Raw genomic sequence first — 23,155 nt, forward strand, 5'->3', positions numbered from 1 at the left:
ATGTCTGGCCTCCTAGAGGTCAGTGGTTTTGGCCCAACCCTATCACTTGACTTGTATTTGCTAAGCCCTGTTTTTTGAATGGGGGCAGGGTACAGGACTTTGAAAGGTGCTGAAAACATGTAAAGGAAAAGTACTCACAGACACCAAAGTTTTCTTATGTTTTGAATAGTACTACACTTTGACTGGGGCTTCCCAGGTAATAACTCAGATGGTAAAGAAACTGCCTGCAATGCAGGAGACCTGAGCAATGCAGGTTTGATCCCTGGGTTGGGAAGATCCCCTAAAGGAGGGCATGGCAACCCACTCCAGTATTCTTGTCTTGAGAATCCCACGGACAGTGGAGCCTGGCGGGCTACAGTCCATGGGGTCGCACAGAGTCAGACATGACTGAGACAACTTGGCACAGCACACTTTGATTGCAATCACTATTATAGAGGAACTTTTATGAGGTGTATCTGAAAATCGTACTCTCAGGCCTGTTCCCATCCACCACCCCACCCTCCTGTTGCCATTAGTGTCTTGTGAATCCTTCCACTGTTTGTGCAAACTCAAAAGATTAAATATTTTTATTTTCCTCCTTTTCTTACAAAAGATGACAGCTGTTGTTATTCTGCAATTTGTATTTGCATTTAATGAAATACTTAAAAAAAAATTTCTGTTGGTGTATAGTTGATTTATAATGCTGTTTCAGGTTTATAGGAAAGTGACTCAGTTATACATGTACATATATCCAGTCTGTAAATTCTTTTCTCATATACTCAGAGTAGTGAGTAGAGCTCCCTGTGCAATACAGTGGGTCCCTTAATGAAATATTTTAATGAGCCTTCCGTGTCAGAACATACAGAGCTACCTCATGATTTTTGGAGGTAAATAAGCCTTTGACTGTGTGGATCACAATAAACTGTGGAAAATTCTGAAAGAGATGGGAATACCAGACTACCTGATATGCCTCTTGAGAAATCTATATGCAGGTCAGGAAGCAACAGTTAGAACTGGACATGGAACAACAGACTGGTTCCAAATAGGAAAAGGAGTACGTCAAGGCTGTATATTGTCACCCTGCTTATTTAACTTGTATGCAGAGTACATCATGAGAAACACTGGGCTGGATGAAGCACAAGCTGGAATCAAGATTGCTGGGAGAAATATCAATAACCTCAGATATGCAGATGATACCACCCTTATGGCAGAAAGTGAAGAGGAACTAAAAAGCCTCTTGATGAAAGTGAAAGAGGAGAGTGAAAAAGTTGGCTTAAAGCTCAACATTCAGAAAACGAAGATCATGGCATCTGGTCCCATCACTTCATGGGAAATAGATGGGGAAACAGTGTCAGACTTTATTTTTGGGGGCTCCAAAATCACTGCTGATGGTGACTGCAGCCATGAAATTAAAAGACACTTACTCTTTAGAAGGAAAGTTATGACCAACCTAGATAGCATATTGAAAAGCAGAGACATTACTTTGCCAACAAAGGTCCGTCTAGTCAAGGCTATGGTTTTTCCAGTGGTCATGTATGGATGTGAGAGTTGGACTGTGAAGAAGCTGAGTGCCAAAAAATTGGTGCTTTTGAACTGTGGTGTTGGTGAAGACTGTTGAGAGTCCTTTGGACTGCAAGGAGATCCAACCAGTCCATCCTAAAGGAGATCAGTCCTGGGTGTTCATTGGAAGGACTGATGCTGAAGCTGAAACTCCAGTACTTTGGCCACCTCATGCGAAGAGTTGACTCATTGGAAAAGACCCTGATGCTGGGAGGGATTGGGGGCAGGAGGAGAAGAGGACGACAGAGGATGAGATGGCTGGATGGCATCATCGACTCGATGGACATGAGTTTGGGTAAACTCCAGGAGTTGGTGATGGACAGGGAGGCCTGGCGTGCTGTGATTCATGGGGTCGCTAAGAGTCGGACACAACTGAGCGACTGAACTGAACTGAATATTCCACTGCATGGAAGTGTCAGTTACTAAACCAAGCTTCTATGAATAGTCTCATAGATTCTGTCAGTCTTCTTTTACTACAAACAAAGTTGCAGATGTATCAGCTTCACCCACTTGCAACTGTAACTGCAGAGCAGTTTCCTGAAGAATGGGTCAAAATTTTGATCAGCAAATATGTTCACACATACTTGATGTTGTTGATTGCCCTTCCTAGGAATTGTTTTATTTTGCTCTCTTTCCAACAGCATATGAGAGTTTTACCAACAGAGTGAGTTTTCACACTGTTGAAATTTTGCCAATCTGATATGCAAACCATATCTCAATATATATTTTACATTTGCATGCCTTTTTTTAAAAAGTGTGAGATGAGACATCTTATCCATTTAAAGGCCATTTGTATTTCTTTGTTTGCAAACTGTGTCTTCCTGTACTTAACTTACTTTTCTACTGAGTTGCTAGTCTTTGTGTTATTAATTTATAGAGTGCTTTATCTAATAGGGAGATTAATTAGCTCTGAGACCATGATATGATCTCCAAATATTTTTCTCAGTTTATCATTTTCTTTAGCTTTAAGGTTTTGGTTTGCCACACTCGGAAGTCAGTTTTTATAAAGCATATTTTTTTTCCATTCTTTCTTTGTTGACTTCCAGATTTTGAGTCACAGAAAGCATCCTCCACTATCCCCCTTCCACACACACATACAAAATTGAGCCCGTTTTTGTTTTTTTTTTTGCAGAATTATGTAGGTTTTTTTTTTAATATTTCAATATTTGCTTCATTTGAGGTTTTTCCTGCTCTTTTATAAAGTACAGACTCAACTTTGTTGTTTTTTTTTTTCCACATATTACTCAATGGCCCTAACCACTTAGTTAAAAAGCCCACATTTACAGCCAATTAAATGCTTCCCAGGTGGCAATGGCACCCCAGTCCAGTACTCTTGCCTGGAAAATCCCATGGACGGAGGAGCCTGGTGGGCTGCAGTCCATGGGGTCGCACAGAGTCGGACACGACTGAAGCGACTCAGCAGCAGCAGGTGGCACTAGTGGTAAAGATGCAGGAGATGTGGATTCGATCCCTGGGTTGGGAAGATCCCCTGGAGGAGGGCATGGCAAACCACTCCAGTATTCCTGCCTGGAGAATCCCATGAACACAGGAGCCTGGCAGGCTACGGTCCATAGGATTGCAAAGAGTTGGACACAACTGCAAAGAGTTGAACACACAGCACAAATGCCACATTATGAAATAAGCCTTTTGTAAATGAAAAATAGCCACTATTTTTTTCTAAAACAAGAAACTATAAAAAAAAAAAAAAGAAATCATGAGTCCATGTTTTTTTGAGGGTAAATTTTTTAAGGTCTTCCTCTTTTAACTTGAGGCATCTCTTTCATTTTCTCCTCTGAGGGTAACATTTACTCACAAGTGAATGAATGAAGTTAACCCATCTGTACCTTTCTAGGGGGGTGATACAAATTTGCCTCTTGACATAAATCTCAAGATTTATCTTAATATCTCGTTTCAATCAAAGTGAGTTTTCTCTTTATCACAAAGCCTGAAGCAAGACAGAAACATTTCTTGTTACTTCAGAGCATGCCATTTGTGAGTCCTGGGGACAGAGGTCCTCAACACCACACACCAGCAGCATCCGTGGCACCCGGGAACTTGGAAATGCAACTTCGCATCCTCAGCCTCTGGAATCAGATCTGTGCTGCAGGGTCCAACAATCTGCATTTAACAAGCCCTGTGGGTGATTCTCAGCGTGCTTAAGTTTGGGACCCATAGCCTTAGAACTTATATTCAATCTACGAATGGAAAATTGCAACCTTAGAGCACTGCCTTTAGGGTGGATAGGTTTGATCCTTATCTTTTTGCCATGGGAAAATTAAAGACTGGTAAGAAATGACAATATCTGCACTTTAACAATAGTATTCTTAGAATAGACATCTTCTCTGGATTCTCCCAGAAATCACAGAGATAATGTCATTAATGCTTTGGACTAGTACATCTTCCATCCAGAATTCAGCAAAACTGGTTTCTATCATACGCTAGGAAGTTTTGCAGCATTGAAGACCTGCCTTATTCCTACAAAGCATCATTGTTCCTTCTGTCTCTTGCCCTTCTGCCTTTAAAAATAATTTGGTATTAGAACAGAATACATATTTCCCTCCGATGAGCGTTCGCTACACCAAAATTGTGCTTCTATTTGGCAGGTTAAGGCAGACTTCCCATAAACAGCAGTATCTTCTGAGCCTAATTGCCAACCAGGGTATACCTTAGAGCTGTAGTTCGGAAACTTTGCTAGGCATGAGACTCAGTTGCAAGGCTTTAAAAACTCTTGCCACCCACGCAGCCACATGGATGGACCTCAAGATTATCATATTAAGTGAAATAAGTCAGAGAAAGACAAACTATGATATCACTTATACGTAGAATCTAGAAAATAATGCAAATGAGCTTATTTACAAGACAAAAATAGACTCAGACATCGAAAACAAGCTTATAGTTACCAAAGAGGATGGTGAGGTGGGGATAAATTAGGAGTTGGGAATTACTATAAACACTGCTGCTGCTGCGTCGCTTCAGTCATGTCTGACTCTGTGCGACCCCATAAAAGGCAGCCCACCAGGCTCCCCTGTCCCTGGGATTCTCCAGGTAAGAACACTGGAGTGGGTTGCCATTTCCTTCTCCAATGCATGAAAGTGAAAAAATAAAGTGAAATCGCTCTGTCGTGTCCGACTCCTAGCGACCCCATGGACTGCAGCCCAGCAGGCCCCTCCATCCATGGGATTTTCCAGGCAAGAGTACTGGAGTGGGGTGCCGTTGCCTTCTCCGCTATAAACACACTACTATATATAAAACATAAACAACAAGGACCTAGTGTATAGCACAGGGAACTATATTCAATATCTTATAATAACCTATCATGAAAAAGAATCTGAGAAAGAATATATATTCCATTTCAGAATATATATTCATATATATATATATTGTACACCTGAAACTAACACAGCATTGTAAATTAACTATGTTGTTGTTGTTTAGTCACTAAGTCATGTGTGACTCTTTTGCAACCCCATAGAGCCCGCCAGGCTCCTCTGTTCATGGGATTTTCCAGGCAAGAATACTGGAGTGGGTTGTCATTTCTTCCTCCAGGGGAACTTCCTGACCCAGGGAACAAACTTGTGTCTCCTTCATTAACAGGAGGATTCTTTACCATTAAGCCAGCAGGGAAGCCCAAATTAACTATACTTCATTTTAAAAGGCTTAAATAAATGAATATGAAAAACAATTTTGCCACCCAAACCACACCCATATACCTAATCAGTATCTCAGGTGTGGGACCCAGGCATCGGAATTATTTAAATGTCCCAGTTGATTCCAATGTATGTCCAAGTTTGGGAACTAGGACTTGGGTGTTTATTTTACCGTCATCCCAGATATCACAACGAAGACTCTTAACAGTGACCAGACATCACATGCAAAGAAAGTGGTCCTGAAAATGCCAAATACAATCAGAACAAGAAACTTGTAGTTGAAACAGCAACTGGCTTGAAACTTAAATCACCTGCTTTGGGGATGACTTGCTCATCTTTTGGAGATTCTGGGTGGTAGCATGTGTTTCTCTCCAAACCCCCTGTATTTCGTGGTAACAGTCTTGCTGATTTGGTTGGCTGCAGAGAAAGTGACACAGTGTCCGGGTGGGTCATTATTGGACTTTCCCATTGGCTCTGCTTTTGTGCATTTAGTGGGTTGATTGCAACCCACTTTGGAAACTTTGACCTCCCGAAGGTTCTGCTATCTGAGCACCTCTGGGAAAGCCGTGGTCCTTTTCAGATCTTTTCCTGCCTTTTGCCCATCAGATAGTGCTTTCTCTACAGAAGGAGTCGATAATCACGCCTAGAAGTCTGTGACTTTATTAACTGACTCTGCCATATAATTTTCTCTGTAGAGAATCATAGTTGGCCGAAAGGGAAGATGAAGATTGAGTGCAAACTTTTTGAACATTCTGCATTCCCTGAAGACAGGGGACTGTTCATAATAAAGCAAACATTCTCTTGCACAAGCCCTGAGGCAAGGGTGTCCCAGATGCTTTGACAAGGGTGCCATTTGGTCATAAACAGTGTGATAACAGGGTGGGGACGGAAAAGGAACTCTCTCATCCCTTTTACATCTCCAGACAAGTCTAGAACCAAACCCTGAGGAACCTGGGGAAAGAGCTTGGGAAATGATCCAGAGGTTGCTTACACACCCACACACACACCTTGGCCACTCAAGTTTAACGGTTGAAGGAGCTGGGGAGAGGGCAAAACTGTGTTTGGCTACGAACAAAGTCACAAATCAAGAGACTTTTGCTCTTCTTAAATTTCTGCTTCAGGTTCTATGACAGCTTTTGAAGTGTCTTTATTTTCATAACTAATCTAGTAAAAATTTCTGGTGAATTTAACACTTTCTAGGGTCTGGTTAGAACCCTCTTATGGAAGGGATCTTCCTCAGAAATGTAAATACAAGTGAACTTTATTAGTAGATGAGGTTTCAGAGATGTTCACAGGCATCAAGGCTCTGGAACGTATTCTAGGGATCTTTCTAGTCCTCTCTTCACTGTGTACAAACAAGGAAACTGAGGCCCAGAAAGCTCTGCAGCTTGGCCAACGTTTCTTGCCCTTCACAGTCTCACTGTTAAAAGAAAAATCTTTTTTTAAAGTTATATTTTGTGAACTGACAAAAAGAATGATATACTACTGTGGTAGAAATAACAGTAATGTATATGTTCCTGTAGCTTCTTATTTTATTCTCCTTTATAAACCACTCTGAGAATATCAAAATAAAGAGCGTTCTCCAAAATTGGAATGTGACTCAAATAGCCCTCTTTTCCTCTCTGCTTTTTATGAAGTGGCTGCCTACACTGCACATGTCTTTCAGTGAGCAAATGCAATTGTGAGTACAAATAGAGATTTTTGTGAAAAATCAATGTCAGTCCATGAGTTGAAAAAAGTACCAAAGTAATTATAGGATTCATTAATGATATGTTTAATAAAAACTATCCAGGGTTTTTTTTTGTTTGTTTTTTTGTTTTTTTTTTGGATTGGTTCCATTTATTCTATAAAAATCTTAACATCCTCAGGTCAGTAAACATAGCTGGTTTGCAGAGATCAGGAAGTTTGACTTATCACACAGATTTGTTATTTTTAATAACCAGGTACTTATTTCACATTTATAATAACTAATTGTGGAAAAGTTTAACACAAGTTATAGGAATCGCTAGATGAACTCTCAGGTGAGACCTCCGGCCATTCTTTAACGTTCGCCAGGGGTCCTAGGTCAGGAAAAGCTATGCATTTCCGGTTTGTGACCACACGTTGCTCACCGCGAGATTTCCTGGCCCAGAAGCCGCGGGAGGAGGCTTCACCGCACTTAGAAGGAGCGGTGTTTGGTCGCGGTGCAGGTACCACGTCAGAGATGAAGAGAGTGCTTGTGCTTCGTGCCTCCACCATGCGGGTATCTGGAAGTAAGTTCCGTCGTTCCTCGGTTTCCCCGGGAGATTTGGGTCCAGGACCCTTGCGCATTCCAAAATCCCTGGATGCGGAACCCACTGAGCCAGAGGGCAGACTATACAGACAGGGGTGAAATAGTTCTCCAAGTTGTCAGGTTCAACTTGAGTCATTTTCGTGATCTCTCTTTTGTCTCCCAATTAACATAATATTAACATCCAGTGCTCCAAATAAGGTACATAGGCTAGAGGTAGTAAAAAGATAAAGGGGGTTAGAAAAAGAAAAAAAAAAAACTCGTAAAAAAGGAGACAAGCTCCATTGGCCCCTAAAAAAGAACCTGATTTGTTCCACGACTGAGCTTAAGCGCTGTTCAGATAAATCGCTGCTTTTCCTGTAATTACCAAGCTGCTGAATAGAGCCAGGTCCTTGATAAGCTTTATAGTTTGTTATTGATTTTCATCATTACTAAAGGTTAACATTTATCATCATCTCTTATACAACCCAGTAGCTTTTTTTTTTTTTTAATTCGCGATAAAAAACATTTTTGCCTACATGCTCTTTATCAAGTTAGTACATTTTTAGAGCTATTGTAGCACCAGTATTCAATCCCACGTTTTTCATAGCATTTATTTCTAATATGTTTGCAAGATCTTTTTATGTGCATTTGGGAAATGAACCGATTTCATATGTATTCATTAGGCATCACTGCCATAGGCCTTTCTGTTTGATTTTTCTTCTGGACCTCAAAGGTAGTGGCTCATTATGAAGTAGAAAAAGCTAAGACCTTGTTCGGAACCTTTCCTGGGTAAGTGAAAGGATTCTGAATTATAGTCTCTATCAAAATGTTTGCTCACGTTAATATAACAGGGAATTAAAGTCCATTTTGTGTGTCAGAACCTGAGAAGTCAAAACTGCAAAAGTGAGTTGGGAGAATTTGACTCCTTTCAAAGGGTTATATTTTTTTCTATCTTGATGGCTGTATTGTTTTGGCCTGCAAATCTAAAAAGAGAGGATCCATGCTTTGTGTTGTCCAGACTGAGGGGTCTTTAAAACCTAGGTCAGGCAGTACGTACCGTTGAGGAATTGCTCTACAGCTAAATCAGGGCCCACATTCACACAGACGACTCCTCTCCTCCCCTGCCTCAGACCATTTCTCCATTTCTTCAGCCTTAGAAAACTCACTAGCTGTCCTACTTGGTGAGAAATTTCTATTCTTTATTGTTTAAAGAATAAAAATTTAATGTTTAAAGAATAGAAATTTAATGTTGAAAAGTCAACATTTTAAGAGTGTTGAATTCTCATCTTAGAGCCAATACATGTCTTATGGGTATTATTTTATTCACTTTCCAATGAATCCATTCTATCTTTTAAACTCTGGGAAGTTTCTCAAGAATAGGTAGGCCTGTTGGTAAAATTCTGTCATTATAAAGCAGGTAAACTTGCATTTTTTTGCAAGTGGGTAGTTCATTTAAAATAATCTGTTCCCCAGAAACAGGAAGCTTCTGTAGAAGTTACTGGGGAGAAAACAATTAGAATAATGAGGGTCTTCTATCATGTGTTCCCTGTCTGGGTGTTTTAGGGTGATTCTCCCATCTCAAAGTTGTTTAATCCCATATTTACTTTGTTGGGGATCATATGAATTAGGATCTATGTTAAATTTTCCATAAGTGTTTGCTCTTCAGTGATCTTGCCACGAAGAACACCAGTGGGTGGAATGGATTTACAGGGATTATGTGAAGAGACTCATTAATCCCAGGATAACCTATAAAAACCAAGACTCCCTTATTACCTTTATATGGAGAGACTACAATCAGCCCTTCCTATCCACAGGTTCTGCATTTACAGATTTAACCAACCTCAGATTGAAAATATTCTGGGAAAAAATTCCAGAAAGTTCCAAAAAGCAAAACTTGAATTTGACATGCACACTAGCAACTATTTACATAGCATTTACCTTGTATTTACAAAGAATATCAGATATTATAAGTGATCTAGAGATGATTTGAAGTATATGGGAGGAATGTACATAGATTACATGCAAATACTAAGACATTTTATACAAAAAAATTGAGAGTCCTTTGATTTTGGTATCCTGGTTGAGGGGCAGTGGGGTGGGGAAGCAGTCCTGGAACAAATCCTCTATGGACACTGAAGGACAAAGGAATTCTGAAATTCTCCAGTTACCTCTGTATTGTGTGTAATATTGTGCTTCTAAATAGTCAGTGTATCTGAGAATTGACATCACTATGTTTACATTGTTTTTTTTTTTTTATAAGAAGAAATTTTCATCTTAACAAGTGAAAAATTTGTCAGAGGACCCACCTTTCCTTAATTGAAATAATCTATATGAAAGTACACAGTAGGCATTGGATAATCAATTTCCTTTCTGAAAATTCGAAAGTTACCTAATTATAGGGAAGCAAAGAAGTGATATAGAAATGGTCAATGATCCTAAAACCTGAAGGCTCTCATCCCCTTCTTTCTTCCTTTCGCCCTCTTATCCTTCCATCCTTTTCATAGACTTGATTCTTTGTCAGTCTTCACGGAGCTTCTGCCCACCCTACCTCCCAGAAGCCCAGCCATCCCAAAACCTCATCATCATGAGGGCCAGGGCTGGCTGGCCCTCACATTTCTCATCTTTAATTTCTAGTTCCTCACATTTGTCATTTACAAATTCCTGGTCCCTAGGGATTTTTGTTTTTAACGTTTCCTCTATTAATATTCTTTTTTAATCAGTTTTTGAAGTGAATCACAAGGTAGTGTATTATGATATACCTTCTGCTAATGCGTCACTTTAGTCGTGTCCGACTCTCTGCGACCCCCTAGACGGCAGCCCACCAGGCTCCCCGTCCCTGGGATTCTCCAGGCAAGAACACTGGAGTGGGTTGCCATTTCCTTCTCCAATGCATAAAGGTGAAAAGTGAAAGTGAAGTCGCTCAGTCGTGTCCGACTCTATTGACCCCATGGACTGCAGCCCACCAGGCTCCTCCGTCCATGGGATTTTCCAGGCAAAAGTACTGGAGTGGGGTGCCATCTAGCAGAAGTCTGAAACGTACTGCCTTCCTTCACCCCTCACCTTTCTCCTCATTGATGGACTTCCACTTAGGCCTTTTCTGTGTATTTTCAACGGTGGTTGTTTTTGCTTTTACATAGGATACCATAGGGCAAATACTGTTCTGACTTGCTTTTTCTCTTTCTCTAACTGCTGCTGCTAAGTCACTTCAGTTGTGTCCGACTCTGTGCGACCCTATAGACGGCAGCCCACCAGGCTCCACCGTCCCTGGGATTCTCCAGGCAAGCACACTGGAGTGGGTTGCCATTTCCTTCTCCAGTGCATGAAAGTGAAAAGTGAAAGTGAAGTCGCTCAGTCGTTTCCAACTCTCAGCGACCCCATGGACTGCAGCCTTCCAGGTGCCTCCATCCATGGGATTTTCCAGGCAAGAGTACTGGAGTGGGGTGCCATTGCCTTCTCCACTTTCTCTAACTAGATAAAGCCAAAGATGGATCTCACCATAAAATACTGCAGCTACATAGTGTGGGTGTATAATGTAATGTTTTACTTAACCATTCCTCAGTTAATGGACAACAGACATTTAGGTTGTTTTTTTTTTTTTTTTTAATTATTTTTAGCTCCCCCCACCCCCCCCCCCACCGTTAAATACAATGCTGTATTTAAATCCTTGTGCTTATCTCTCTGTGCATATGTTTTTAGTATATCTCTAGGATAAATTGGTTCTCAGAAGTGCAATTGTAGTGTCAAAATGATGTGCACATTTAAAATGTTGATCACACTGCCAGATTACCCTCCAAATTCTTGGCATGTACCTACTCTTTTACTAGCCAACTCCTGTTCATTGTGTAATTTTTTTTAATTTACTATAAAATGTTTCAGGTACAAAGGGTACAAAAAAATAGCCGCATGTAATAACATGAACATTTTAAGAGTGCTAAATTCTCATCTTAGAGCCAATATGTGTCTTATCAGTATTATTTTATTCACTTTCCAGTGAATCCATTCTATGTTTTAAACTCTGGTAAGTTTCTCAAGAATAGGTAGGCCTGTTGGTAAGATTCTGTCATTATAAAGCAGGTAAACTTGCATTTTTTTGCAAGTGGGTAGTACATTTAAAATAATGTTTCCCAGAAACAGGAAGCCTCCATGAAAGTTATTGGGGAAAAACCAATTAGAATAATGGGAGGTCTTCTAATGCCAAAGAAGCTGAAGTTGAATGGTGCTATGATGACCTATAAGACCTTCTAGAACTAACACCAAAATAAGATGTCCTTTTCATCGTAGGGGACTGGAATACAAAAGTAGGAAGTCAAGAGATACCTGAGTAACAGGCAAGTTTGGCCTTGGAGTACAAAATGAAGCAGGGCAAAGGCTAACAGAATTTTGCCAAGAGAACGCACTGGTCATAGCAAACACCCTCTTCCAACAACACAAGAGAAGACTCTACAATGCACATCACCAGACAATCAATACCAAAATCAGATTGATGATATTCTTTGTGGCCAAAGATGGGGACACTGTATACAGTCAGCAAAAACAGACTGTGGCTCAGATCATGAACTCTTTGTTTCCAAATTCAGACTTAAATTGAAGAAAGTAGGGAAACCCACTAGACCATTCAGGTATGACCTAAATCAAATCCCTTACGATTATACAGTGGAAGTGACAAATAGATTCAAGGGATTAGATCTGATAGAGTGCCTGAAGAACTATGAACAGAGGTTTGTGACATTGTACAGGAGGCAGTGATTAAGACCATCCTCAAGAAAAAGAACTGCAAAAAGGCAAAATGGCCTGTCTGAGGAGGCCTTACAAATAGCTGAGAAAAGAAGAGAAGCTAAAGGCAAAGAAGAAAAGGAAAGATATATCCATCTGAATGCAGAGTTCCAAAGAATACCAAGGAGAGATGAGAAAGCCTTCCTAAGTGATCAATGCAAAGAAATAGAGGAAAATAATAAAATGGGAAAGACTAGAGATCTCTTCAAGAAAATTGGAGATACCAAGGGAATATTTCTTGCAAAGTGGAAGTCGCTCAGTTGTGTCTGACTTTTTGCTACCCCATGGACTATACAGTCCTTGGAATTCTCCAGGCCAGAATACTGGAGTGGGTATTCCAATATTTCCCTTCTCCAGGGGATCTTCCCAACCCAGGGATCGAACCTAGGTCTCCGATATTGCAGGTGGATTCTTTAACAGCTGAGCCACAAGGGAAGCCCAAGAATACTGGAGTGGGTAGCCTATCCTTTCTCCAGCAGATCTTCCCGACCCAGGAATTGAACTGTGGTCTCCTGCATTGCAGGCAGATTCTTTACCATCAGAGCTGTCAGGTATTCCCATTTCATGCAAAGATGGGCATAATAAAGTACAGACCTAACAGACATGGAAGATAAAAGAAGAGGTGGCAAGAATACACAAAAGAACTATACAAAAAAGGTCTTAATGACTCAACTAACCAGGATGGTGTGGTCACTCACCTAGAGCCAGACATTCTGGAGTGTGAAGTCAAGTGGGCCTTAGCATCACTATGAACAAAGCTAGTGGAGGTGATGGAATTCCAGTTGAACTTTTTCAAATCCTAAAAGATGATGCTGTGAAAGTGTTGCACTCAGTATGCCAGCAAATTTGGAAAACTCAGCAGTGGCCACAGTACTGGAAAAGGTCAGTTTTCATTCCAATCCCAAAGAAGGGCAATGCCAAAGAATGTTCAAACTACCGCACAGTTGTACTCATCTCACATGCTAGCAAAATGATGTTCAGAATTCTCCAAGTGAGTCTTCAACAGTACGTGAACTGAGAACTTCCAGATGTTCAAGCTGGATTTAGAAAAGGGAGAGGAACCAGAGATCAAATTGCCAACGTCCGTTGGATCAAAAAAAAAAAAGTAAGAGTTCTAGAAAAACATCTTCATTGACTACGCTAAAACCTTTGACTGTGTGGATCACAACAAACTATGGAAAATTGTTCAAGAGATGGAAATACCACACCACCTTACCTGCCTCCTGAGAAACCTGTATGCAGGTCAAGAAGCAACAGTTAGAACCAGACATGGAACAATGGACTGGTTCAAGTTGAGAAAGGAGTATGTCAAGACTGTATGTATATTGTCACCTGCTTGTTTAACTTATATGCAAAGTACATCATGCGAAATGCTGGGCTCGATGAAGCACAAGCTGGAATCAAGATTGCCGGGAGAAATATCAACAACCTCAGATATACAGATGATATCACTCTAACGGCAGAAAGCAAAGATGAACGTAAAGGGCCTCTTGATGAAGGTGAAAGAGGAGAGTGAAAAAACTGGCTTAAAACTCAACGTTCGAAAAACAAAGATCATGGCATCTGATCCCATCACTTCGTGGCAAATAGATATGGAGACAGTGGAAACAGTGACAGACTTTATTTTCTTGTGCTCCAGAATCACTGCAGACAGTGGCTGCAACCATGAAATTAAAAGACACTTGCTTCTTGGAAGAAAAGCTATGACCAACCTAGACAAGGTATTAAAAAGCAGAGACATTACTTTGCCAACAAAAGTCCATATAATCAAAGCTATGGCTTTTCTAGTAGTCATGTATGGATGTGAGAGTTCAGTCATAAAGAAGGCTGAGTGCTGAAGAATTGATACTTTTGAACTATGTTGTTGAAGAAGACTCTCAACTCCCTTGGATAGCAAAGAGATCAAAGCAGTCAGTCCTAAAGGAAATCAACCCTGAATATTCATTGGAAGGATTGATGCTGAAGCTGAAACTCCAATACTTAGGCCACCTGATGCAAAGAGTTGACTCACTTGAAAAGACCCCGATGCTGGGAACGCTTGAAGGCATGAAGAGATGGGTATGACAGAGGACAAGATGGTTGGATGGCATCACCAACTCAATGGACATGAGTTTGCACAAGCTCTGGGAGATGGTGAAGGACAGGGAAGCCTGGCATGCTGCAGTCCATGGGGTCTCAAAGAGTCTGACCTGACTGAGCTACTGAACAACAAATACTTCCATCTGGCATAATTTCTTTTTGCTCAAAGGATTTCGTTTAATATTTCTTTTAGTGCACATATACTGGTTAAAGTTTTTTTCAGCTTTTGTATCTCAGAAAAAATCTCTGTTTTGCCTTTGGATTTTGAAAGATATTTTTGCTTGGTATGGAATTCTAGTTTGACAGTTTCTTTTCTGTCAATGCTTTTAAAGCTGTTGCTCCACTATCTTCTGACTACATAGTTAGAAATGGGAAAGTTCCCATCATTTTTATTTCGTTTTTTAACTTGTCCTTTTTTTTTATCCCTCTGGCTGCTTTTTAGATTTTCTTGCTTTGTCATTGATTTTTGAGCAATTTGGTTGTGATGTGCCTTGATACAGTTTTCTTTATGTTTCTTGTGTTTGAGATACTGAACTTCTTGAAAAAAACTGTATGTTTATGTCATTCATGTCTACTTAACTTTTTGAACATATGCAATATGGTTACATTAACTTTTATATATGTCTTTGTCTACTATTTCAAACATTTGTGTTGGTTCTAGGTTCATTTCTGTTGATTGATTGATTTTTTTTTTTTTCCTCCTAAATATAGGTGGGATTTTCATGCTTCCTTGGAAGCCTGGTAATCTCTGGTTGGATGACAGTCATTATTGGGTGCTAGACATTTTTGTATTTCTGTAAATATTCTTGAGTTTTGTTTTGAAATGCAGTTTCGTTTCTTAGAAACAGTTTGATCTTTCAGGTCTTGCTTTTTTGGGTGGGACAAGAGCATGTTTATTCAAGGGCTACTTTTGCCTCAGCAATGAGACAACACTCTTCTGAGTTTTCTACCCTATACCTCATGAATTATGGGGGTTTTTTGTATTTTTTTTCCAGCCTGAGAACAATTGTAGGAACAATGTGCCTGTGGTTTCAGGCCCTGTGGGAACTCTCGACAGTGTTTTCCATCCCCTTTGGGTGTTTGTTTTTCCTAGACTTGATTCGTGTCTTCACGTACATCAACCAGTCAGGGGTCTGCTGAATTCAAGGGACCTTCTGCAGATTTCTAAGATTCTCTCTTTAAATAGGTCTTTCCTTTTTGGTCCTTTGTCCAAATTGTAGCTATTTTGAACTCCCAGACTCTAAGCAACATCTTCTCAACTCAGCCTTCACCTGGGTTCCTTCCTGCTGTACTTCTGCAGCCTAGCAACTCCCAGCCCTCAAATACAGGGATTGAGTTTGCCACAAAATGAAAGTTGAGTGAGCGGGAGAGCAGCACTTTTTGGCCACCAAGTCAATTGTACAAGTATTGAATATTGCTGACATGATTCGACACTAGCAGATGTCAGCTTTATGTTCTTTGTATTTCTTAAAGTAACACTTTACTACTTTAAGAAGGAGTTCTTCAATTAGTTCTTAGGGTCATAAATCTTCCAAAACCATTCTTACTTCTTGAAGTCCATTTATTAATATCTTGCTTCTGTACCAGGAGATAGTTTGTGAATCTATGTCCTCCAGAGCGAAGTGCCCTGTCCCTTGAACCCTGGGTGATAATTAAACACATGCTGTTTTTCTGAGATTTAAGGTACCAGCACTGTGCTGCAAGCTATTTTAGCAACTATGTTCTGAAGCAAGCTTCTGTGAACTCACCAGTCTGGATTCAGAACAGTTACCCTCGTGTATTAACAGTAACTCAATGGGAGAAAGATTGCTGACATTTTTTGGTGCTAGTAATGAAACAGTGAATTACTACTCTCTAAAGTTGATCCGTCAAACCCATGTTAAGAATTTGTTTATATCTGTTTATTGCATCTATAAACTCTTTTTAGAGGTGAATGGTTGAGGACATAAAAAGAAGTACCTTTGTGTGTTTAATTATCATTGTTTTCCGTGGATGGGATGAGGTCCAGCTATTCAAAAGGATAGCTCAGATTTGCTTGTATTTTTAGTACTTGTTTTGAGTCCTCACAGATAACATTAAGCATGACAGAGATGTAATTTCATTAATCCAAAAGATGATTGGCTTTGTCACTTCATAAAATTTTAGTGTTTGGTATGAGCATAGATGTCCTTTGATAAAACACAATGAACATTTTTAAGACGGTAATAATTTATCCTGTGAATCCATAGACTGTGGCCCAAGGCCATATCTGTTCCACTGCCTGTTTTTAAATAAAGTTTTGTTGGAATAGAGTCAAGCCCGTATATGTGTGTGCTCTGGTTGCTTTCTTGTTACAACAGCAGATTTGAGCAGTTAGAACAGAGCTGTGTCCCACAAGGCCTAAAATATTTACTGCCTGGTCTTCTTGGTTTATTCCACTGCTGATGAAAGGAGGTAAAATCTCAAGGAAAAAAACTAGAAATTGGAAAGGGAAGTAGAGATTAAATAGTACTCCAGTGAGAGCAGCAGAATGAGAGCCTGTTTCCTAACTGCCCATCGCTGAATATATTTTAAATACTTTTGCCAGCCTCCAAATTGGAAATTCAGATGTCTGAAGAGAAGAATTCTTGAATTCCATTTTATGGGCAATAACTACATATTCAAGGCTAGCAATCATTTAAATTAAAGAAGAATACATTATGAATTTGGTAATATGAATAAATGTAAAACTGTCTTTTAAGTTAGCAATTTAATTGCACAATTTTCCCTGTCATTTATTTTTCTGTAAAAGCATAGAAAATTCAGACATTGAAGGGAGCAATAAAGCATAAGCATTGCAGAGGGGATAAAAATCTTTTGCCCACTCTGATTTAGAGACCTCTGTGACTCACGGATAAAAAGGGTCATCATAGTGTTTCTTATTATTAAAAGTATTACTCATTTTTTCTTATTTCATCTGAGTAGCATTAGGTCTATATAACTTGTTAATCATTACTTTATCTTAAGCTTCTTACCCATTTACTCTTAGTTTGAGATACATAGCCAGACAGACAGATTGACAGAATTAATCTGTTAAAGGTTTTCAGAGGTCTTCACTTTTTAAGACAAGCATATTATTAGGGGTAGAAAGACATTAGAGCTTCAGGTCCTATTTTCAAAAGAAACAATTGCCTTTATTGTATGGGTTCATTTACTGATATAAAGTGCCAAGCACAGTGCCTTATACTTAGAGACCCAATAGTGTATATGTGTCAATCCCAATCTCCCAATTTATCCCATTCCCCAGTTCCCTGCGCACCGCCCCCGCCACCCCCCCCTCCCCCCGGCTTGGTGTCCATACGTTCTCTATATCTGTGTCTCTATTTCTGCTTTGCAAATAGGTTCATCTGTACCATTTTTCTAGATTTCACATACATGCATTAGTGAATGTACTCAGTGCCACTGAACTATAGTGTTAAATATGGTTAAAATAGTATGTTTTCTGTCATGTGACTTTCACCACAATTAAAAAAAACACTTAAAAATAATTAGTGGTATTAGAGAGGCTTTGCTATTCAGAAAACAAGAACAACATGCTATGAAAATAGGTTGAGGAGCGAAACAAATGTTCTTGGAAATTAAAAATCTAGTTGCCCTTTTTTTAAGTCAAGTAAAAGCTAAATTTGGTGTAAGCAAGTAAGTAAATTTGATGTTAATGAGTAGAACAACAACAAAAAGACGTGGAAAATAGAAGATAAAAGCTTTAGAGGATCAATCCAAGAGGAATAGGAATTCCAGAAAGATTAGACCACGACAATGAGAGGGAGTGGCTTACAGCATAAATATTCCTCACCGCTGAAGGCCAAGCATGTAGTTTCTAGAAGCGCACAGTGAGTGAACAAAAGATGCACACCTGACTATGTGTTGTGAAATTTTACAATAAATGTGAGACAGGCCTGGAAGCTTTGAGGGAAATTAAAAATCGAAGAGCTTCAAAGGAATGAGAATCTGTGACTGCAGGTTTCTCATCATCCACCATGGATATCAAAAGCCTGGGAGCAGTGACTTCAGAGTCCTGAGGGCTGCTGACGGCCAACCTTCAGTTCTTAGCTTAGACAGACTATCAAGTGCGAGGGTGGAACACATGTTTCAGGTATGTAAGGGCTCAGACTTTCTCTTCCGTACTACTGTTGGAAGGTGTTCCAGGAAAACAACGAATTAACAGCAGGATCAGGAAACTGACTCTGTTGCAAGCAGTAGTACCCAACTCTGGCCAGCTTAAGCAGAAAAGATGTTTATTGAAAGGATATTGGATAACTCCACTGAATTGTCAGGAAGATTAGAGAACCAGGCTTGGCAAACAGGCAGAAACAAGGAAGGATCTGTAGCCAGAACCACAGCTAAAACATTTCGTGGCAGCCATCAGCACCAATCTGCTCTTGAGCCAGAGCAACTCCAAATTCCAGACCTAGGGAAGGTGTATCTGCCTGTCCCAGCCCAGGGGACCCTAGCCCAGGTTCTAGGGAAACTGGGAGAGAGGACTGGGAGTCTTCAGTTTCTGTGGTTGACTCAAGAGAGGGAAATTTCTCCCCTAACCCTCTTGAGTTCCTTTGGCTAGTGTAATGATTTAATTGACACAAAACAGATTAACAGAGGAGGGGGAAAAAGGAAAAAAAAAAAAGGCAATTCATATGCATGAGGTCTTAGAGGATTAAGATCCCCAAAGTGACCAAAGCAGGCCGTTTATCATTCTAGATGAAGAACCAATTACTTGTGAAAATTTAACCACAAAGGGGCTTGTGCTTGGGGTAACAAACTGGATGAAGAAGTAATGAAGTTTGTTTATATGGCTTCCTTACCCTTGAATTCCCTAATTCTGGTGATAAGGAGGCTTTCCATACCTTCATATGAGAGAGTTATTTCCCACTTTCATGGGGAATGGGGTGGGAGTAGGGGGGATGGACAGGGTGGTTTTTTTTTCTTTTTTTTTAATATATTTTTTCCCATCTATTTCCTCAAGAAACTTTTTTTTAACTTAAATTTATTTTTAATTGGGGAATAACTGCTTTACAGTATTGTGTTGGTTTCTGCCATATACCCACCTCAATCAGCCGTAAGTACCCACCTCAATCAGCTGTAAGTATCCATGCGTATGTCCCCTCCCTCTTGAGACTCCCTCCCACCTCCCACCTCATCGCACCTCTGTAGGTTGTCACAGTCAAGTAACTTTTAATTCAAAGCTTTTAAATATAGAAAGGAAGGCAGTCACCAGTTCATAAGTAATTGACTTCTGTTCCAAAAGTTGTACGTCAATTTAAGATTTCTTCTCCTTTAGAAGCATTCTTGTGTACCTGTTTAGATTCCCAAACTAGTCCACGAATACAAGTTAGAGTGAAGTTAAAATGCCTAGATCTGTTGTTTACAAATCAAAAGAAGCAACAGAGTCAATTTTGGGGTCCATTCTAGTAGTCCAGTGAGAAATTGTGGAAGGATTTGCCTGGGGCCGTGAAGCAGGCGTGGAGGGGGGCACCTGAAAAAGAAAAGAGACTATTCTGCCCACCAGATGCTCGTGGCTGGAATGTGGGACCTCAGGCGGCATCTCCACCAAGGAAAATGCACACTAGCTACTGCCGGTGCCAAGTGCTCCCATCTGAGCTTCTTGGGTGCTGTTCAGTTCATCAGTCCCCTGAGATACTGGTTTCTGAGTAGGCTTCTCACCTAACAGCTTCTCTTGATAGATTCTAAACTTAACCTGTTGCTGGAAAAAACTCCTGGGAAGACCAGAGCTCTTCCTCTTAGGTAATCTTATGTTCAATGAAAGATTGACGCTGGCAGTGTGGTTATTAGTCTGGTATTTCAGGGACGATGATCTGGTCCTTTTTTCATCCTCTGCACCCAAGCTCCCCTCCTTACCCACTAGCCCCTCCAAACCAGGGCCCTTGCAAGTCACTGTGCTTCGTCAAACTTGGACTGCCTGCTTAAAGCCCCCAGCTCCCACTCCCTTTTTAAATAGTTAACCAGATTGAGTTAATATATAGTCACAGCTGGAAACTAGGTATTCTTTTCATAAAATCCCCGTGCCCTAACCCACTGACCTAATGGCCAGAATCCAAGTGAGTTTCAAGTGTGGTCTGGTCTCAAGCTGGAGATCGCCTCCTTTGGGTTATTTCGCTATTGTATTGAATCTGGTCCTCTTGCTTTTTATTTAAAGTCTGTTTTCCTGTATTTCCCTCCCTCTGTTCAGAATGCCCTGTCTTGCCCTTGACTTTGGGACGAAATATCTCTCAATTCTTTCCTTTGCTCAGATCTGTTAACCAGGGTAAAGGGAGTTTATTTTAATGTTCACAGCATGATTTTTTTTCTTGATTTATCTTTTTTTCCTATGACTCAGTTGAATGCTACATAAGAACAGCACTTCCCTTCCCACCATGAAAATAGGATGCCTGTTCTGGTAGCATACCCCCATTTTTGTTTTGAACCAGTACCCGTACACATTGAGTGGGTATAAACCACTAGACTTCTTTTGTTGAACTCCAAATGGAAATGATTTTTATTCTTCTTTTTATGCAAGAAACCCACACTCACTTTAAAGTGATTTAGTAATATTAAAAGTTAAGAGGACTTCGGTGGAAGTCCAGTGGTTAAGACTCTGTGCTTCCACTGCAGGAAGCATGAGTTCTGTCCCTGGTCAGGGAACAGTGAGGCCATAAATAAAGCATTAAAAAAAAAAAAAGTAAAAAAAAGTTGCTGTTGCTGCTGCTAAGTCATTTCAGTCATGTCCGACTCGGTGCGACCCCATAGACAGCAGCCCACCAGGCTCCCCTGTCCCTGGGATTCTCCAGGCAAGAACACTGGAGTGGGTTGCCATTTCCTTCTCCAATGCATGAAAGTGAAAAGTGAAAGTGAAGTCGCTCAGTTGTGTCCGACTCCTAGTGACCCCATGGACTGCAGCCCACCAGGCCCCTCCGTCCATGGGATTTTCCAGGCAAGAGTATTGGAGTGGGGTGCCATTGCCTTCTCCGAAAAAGAAAAAGTTAAGAAAATAAGATCACTGTAATCCTACTGGGAGAAGGCAATGGCACCCCACTCCAGTACTGTTGCCCGGAAAATCCCATGGACGGAGGAGCCTGGTGGGCTGCAGTCCATGGGGTCGCTAGGAGTCGGACACGACTGAGCGACTTCACTTTCCACTTTCATGCATTGGAGAAGGAAATGGCAACCCACTCCAGTGTTCTTGCCTGGAGAATCCCATGGACGGAGAAGCCTGGTAGGCTGCAGTCCATGGGGCCGCACAGAGTCGGACACGACTGAAACGACTTGGCAGCAGCAGACAGTAATCCTACCACACAAAGATTAATACTGTTAAACTGTTTGTTATTATGTATCCTTAGATACATTATTTCTATGCATATAGTTTTCCCACAGAAGTAGTAAATCTTACTGTTTACTGCTTAAAAAAAAAAACTTACATACATAAATGTATATCATTATTAATTGCATAACATTACGTTATATAAATGCAGAATAACTTCCTGAATTTTTCTTCTGAGATTGGGCATTTATGTTGGACATATGTGGAAAAGTATAAATATTCAAGAAACTGGGTGTGCTGTTTTTAATAGACAAACCGTAGAAACAGCGTTAATGTTCTCAGAATATACTCCAAAAAATGGAAGTGTTAGTTTGAAAGATATAAATTTAATGTGTATACAGACACCTCACTTTGTGAAATCCAACCAAATATTACAGAACTATAAACATGAAATCATTACCTCATATTTAATTTTACTTCTTAGACATAATCTCCGTTAACATTGGATGTGGATCTTTTCAGACTTCTCTCCTCTGTGGATACATGGGAAATTTCATATTGAAGTCTATAGTTTTATAGTTTTTACCCCCATGAGATAACACTGTACATATCCTTGTGCAACCTTAATTTTTCCCCTTTATAAATATGTCTTTAAAAATATTTCCAAACATGTAGATGTATGTGTGTGTGTGTGTGTGTTTATCCCTTTTATAGGTTGGTAATGTTGGAGCTTTGTGATTGACCTGCCAAGAAACTTTGGGAATTTATTCCTCAATTCATTGAAAATAAATACGTCAGTTTGATTGAGTGCATACCATATGCAAGGCTTTGGGGAAACCAAGCTACTTAGGATGTGAGCTCATGGTCCAGTGTGGAAACCTGGAGAGTCTATGTGTTATGATAGTGAAATCCTGCCCCAACAGCAAACACTGTGGCAGCAGAGGAGGGACGTGTCTATCAGTCCAGGGAAGTCATGGTCACTGACAAGCTATTTGAACAGACCTGAGTTCAATCCTGGTTTCTGTGATTAATTAACTGAGATTTTAGGTAAATCCTTAACTTCTCTGCCTCAGTGCAAGATGGCTTTAGGAATGCCTAGCCCACGATGCTGTCATGAATATTTATTGGGGAAGTGGTTATAGCAGAGGAGTGTTGAATGCCCATTAGTAGGTGTCTGTCTAACTAAACAAATCATGATATATTAATGGATACACTATTATGCAGCTCTGAAAAATAAAGTCATTCTATGTATACTGATAGGGACCAAACTCCAAGATGTATTATTAACAGTGTGTGGTTTGCTACCATTTGTGTAAAAAAAAAAAATTTTTTTTATAAGGTGTGATGGTTTAAAACTATATGTACTTGTATTTACACAGCCTGTCTAAAAGGATATCTAAGTAACTTAGCAGTGCTTGCCTTTGAGGAAGGGAATTGGGGATCGAGAGTGAGAGAAAGACACAACTTTGAAAATCAACTATCAATAAAAATTTTAAAAGGAAAAGAAAAGAATGGGAGAAAGATTAGCTGTCCAGGTATATCCATTTGTGCTGCTTGAATTATCTTGTGTGTTTATTATGAGGAAAGTTTTTTTAA

At 40.1% G+C, this 23,155-nt stretch overlaps 1 protein-coding gene and 1 long non-coding RNA gene across 2 annotated transcripts in view; both read left to right on the forward strand.

Annotated features, from left to right (window-relative positions):
• Nucleotides 1-23,155, forward strand: part of E2F3 (E2F transcription factor 3) — an 85,946-nt gene that overhangs the window by 44,241 nt on the left and 18,550 nt on the right. The window lies entirely within an intron of this gene.
• Nucleotides 5,632-12,295, forward strand: LOC129645504 (uncharacterized). Its single transcript, XR_008711387.1, has 2 exons — nucleotides 5,632-7,438; nucleotides 11,719-12,295. It is a non-coding gene; the product is annotated as an uncharacterized LOC129645504 (long non-coding RNA).

Source organism: Bubalus kerabau, chromosome 3, assembly GCF_029407905.1.
Source record: "Bubalus kerabau isolate K-KA32 ecotype Philippines breed swamp buffalo chromosome 3, PCC_UOA_SB_1v2, whole genome shotgun sequence".
Classification (NCBI taxonomy): Eukaryota; Metazoa; Chordata; class Mammalia; order Artiodactyla; family Bovidae; genus Bubalus; species Bubalus kerabau.